This window comes from Simochromis diagramma, unplaced genomic scaffold (genome assembly GCF_900408965.1).
Source record: "Simochromis diagramma unplaced genomic scaffold, fSimDia1.1 OVJJ01000107.1, whole genome shotgun sequence".
NCBI classification, from domain to species: Eukaryota; Metazoa; Chordata; class Actinopteri; order Cichliformes; family Cichlidae; genus Simochromis; species Simochromis diagramma.
In genome coordinates this window covers 5,177,923-5,180,850 of record NW_024387209.1, presented here as the reverse complement: position 1 = coordinate 5,180,850, position 2,928 = coordinate 5,177,923, and the positions used below count along the sequence as shown (strand labels likewise).

The window sequence follows — 2,928 nt, the reverse complement described above, 5'->3', positions numbered from 1 at the left end:
GAATTTGTACGTGTTTTGGATTTTGCAAGTGTTTTGGAATTTGTACGTGTTTTGGAATTTGCATGTGTTTTTTAGTTTGCAAGTGTTTTGGAATTTGTATGTGTTTTGGAATTTGCATGTGTTTTTTAGTTTGCAAGTGTTTTGGGTTTTGCAAGTGTTTTGGAGTTTGTACGTGTTTTGGAGTTTGCATGTGTTCTTTAGTTTGCAAGTGTTTTTGGAGTTTGCATGTGTTTTGGAATTTGCATGTGTTTTGGAGTTTGCAAGTGTTTTGGAGTTTGTACGTGCTTTGTCTCTAGGGGCCACCGTAACAAACAACAGAAACAACATCCAAATAAAGTGGAGCTCAGAGCAAAGCTCAGGAGCTGAATCGACATTTTCTCAATTCTGCTGCAGGTCACAATGGATCAGCTGTACACTGAACAATATGCAGCATGTTTGGACTTTGTTTGCGCAGCCTCAGTGGCCTAATGGATAAGGCAATGGCCTCCTAAGCCAGGGATTGTGGGTTCGACTCCCGTCTGGGGTGATTACTAGTGGAATGGCACAGTGGAAGTGTGCTGGGCCCTTAACCCAGAGGTGGATGAATTGAAACCATCCTTAGACAGCCAGATTTCTGTCATTAATGCATCATGTTCAAGCAAGCAGTTTGAGATCATCTGGGCTTTATGACGTGGTGTGTTCTGATGGCTGCTTAGATAAGTACCCTGTGTTTATAAAGGGATGGACATGGTCTGCAACAATACTCAGGAAGGCTCTGGTGTTTAAATGATGCTTAGTTGGTACAAGTGTGACAAGAACCCCCCCCCCCCCCCCCACACCACTAGCAGTCTGAACCATTGATATGAGGTAGGGTGGATCCATGTTAAATTCTGACCCTGCCATCTGAATGTTGCAGCAGAAACTGAGACTCTTCAGTCCAGGAAACATATTTCCAGTATAGTGAAACCAGAGATGCTCTCCTGCACGCCTTGGTTGTTATGAGTGGTTATTTGACTTCCTGTTAACTTGAAGCAGTCTGGCCATTCTCCTCTGACATCAACAAGACATTTTCAGCCAGAGAACTGCCGCTCAGTGCATATATTCTCTTTTTCAGATGATCCTCCTTGAACTCTAAGAGATGGTTGTGTACAGAAACTCCCAGCAGACCAGCAGTTTCTGAAACATTCAGACCAACAATCATCTTTCTTCCTCATTATGATGCTTAGATTGATCATCAGCAGGTCTTCTTGACCATGTCTACATGCCTAAATACACTGAACTGCTGCCATGTGATTGAGTGATTAGGCATGTGTGTTAACGAACAGTTGAACAGGTGCATATTGCAGCTCAAGACTTTTGCACAGTATTGCAGCTTCAAATAAGTAGATACCATTTGAAGTACAAATATAGTGATTAGCTCAAAAATGACATTTGCAGCCGACTGGCATTACGGTTGAATGCTGCTTCAACATTTCCTGACTGCGAGACTTCAAAGATATGCCTCCTTAAAGGCCTCTTGGCTAAAGCACCTACAGTATACAGTAAACACTACGCTGAAAGACCAGACTCTGTTCAACGCCACTCATATCATCTATATCCGCTCACAGACCCATCAGGTCAATAATGTTTCATCTGAGGAATTAAATAAATAAATAAATAAAAAAAGCAGGCTGAGGCTTTAATTAAAGAAGTGGCTGGCCATTGAGTTGTCCATCAGAGGCTTCAGGAGAGAGAGAGAGTGAGTGAGTGAGAGGGAGCGAGAGCAGGGACTTTCATCCTCTGGCTTCAAACACTCTGCTGAAAATGGAGTTTTTGCCACTCTGGCTCCAACGTAGCGGACGGCCCTCAGTGCGTGACGACTCGCACCCCGCGGCGTCAGCGGGGAGTCTGCTCAAAAGCACCACACACGCACACACACGCATATGCATTAGATGAAGACGGGAACTCACATAACGTTTGCACAAAAAAATAAAACCTGGCGTGCACAGAAGCACACATTGTCCTCGTGCACGCCCGTACAAACGAGAGGAGGAACTAAGTAGTCGGCGTGGAAGCTCTAGGAGCATAATGACTGCTTCTGAGGGAGACAGACAGCCAAAGAGCTGAACATCTCTCTGAAAACTGGACTCTTTTATGTAACGGCTCTTTATAGACCTATAAACTACAATAACAAAAAGTGTGTGTGTGTGTGTGTGTGTGTGAAAAAGGATGCAGTTAACTCTGGAGAGCTCTGAGTCATCTTTCCACACTGACAGCAGAGCATTCGTACCTGTCTCCTAGAAGCGCGATAGCACAAAGCGTCTATGGGTGTGTGTGAGTCTGCGCGCTTACCTTGAAACAGATATCCCGAGAACACCTACGTAAACTCTCATCTGTACCGAGGTGACAAATGAAATAGCGGCAGAGCCAGAGAGTTGAAGATAAATGGCACAACCTCGGTGTGGAACAATTAAACCTCTCTCCATGCCCACATTATTCACTTCCTCCTCCCTCCTCCTTCTCCCTGCTCCTCTCTTCAGGGGGTCCCAGCCTCACTTTGTTTGTTTTAATTATTTTTCCGTATGCAAATGTGCCTTTCCTTCATAATTGCTGCATGAGCTCCTTGTCTCTGATTTAGAGCATTGAGGCGGGAATAGAGTAAGTTTGGGGGGATGGGGTTAAAAAGAGAAGAAAGAAAAGAAGGAGCGCTGGTTATCGATTCCAAGGGAGCCATTTTTGGAGAAGTCATCAGTAAGGTGGCAGTAAGGGTAATCAATCGTTCGCGTACATTACACCACCTCCTCCTTCTTTCATGTACTAGCAGCATGAGAAGTGTTAATGCTACCTCTCAGCATCAATCACACACTGAGATGGGCGGGGTGGTGGTGGGAACAAGTGCTGGAGGAGAGAGCAGTGGAAGAGAAATACAACAAATACAACAAAGCAACAAAGAGAAAGAAGGAGTAGAAA

The 2,928-nt window shown here is 44.6% G+C and overlaps 1 non-coding gene across 1 annotated transcript; it reads left to right on the top strand.

The window, feature by feature from the left end:
• Positions 1-453: 453 nt before the first annotated feature.
• On the top strand, positions 454-526 carry trnar-ccu. Its single transcript has one exon. It is a non-coding gene; the product is annotated as a tRNA-Arg (tRNA).
• The last annotated feature ends 2,402 nt before the right edge of the window (positions 527-2,928 follow it).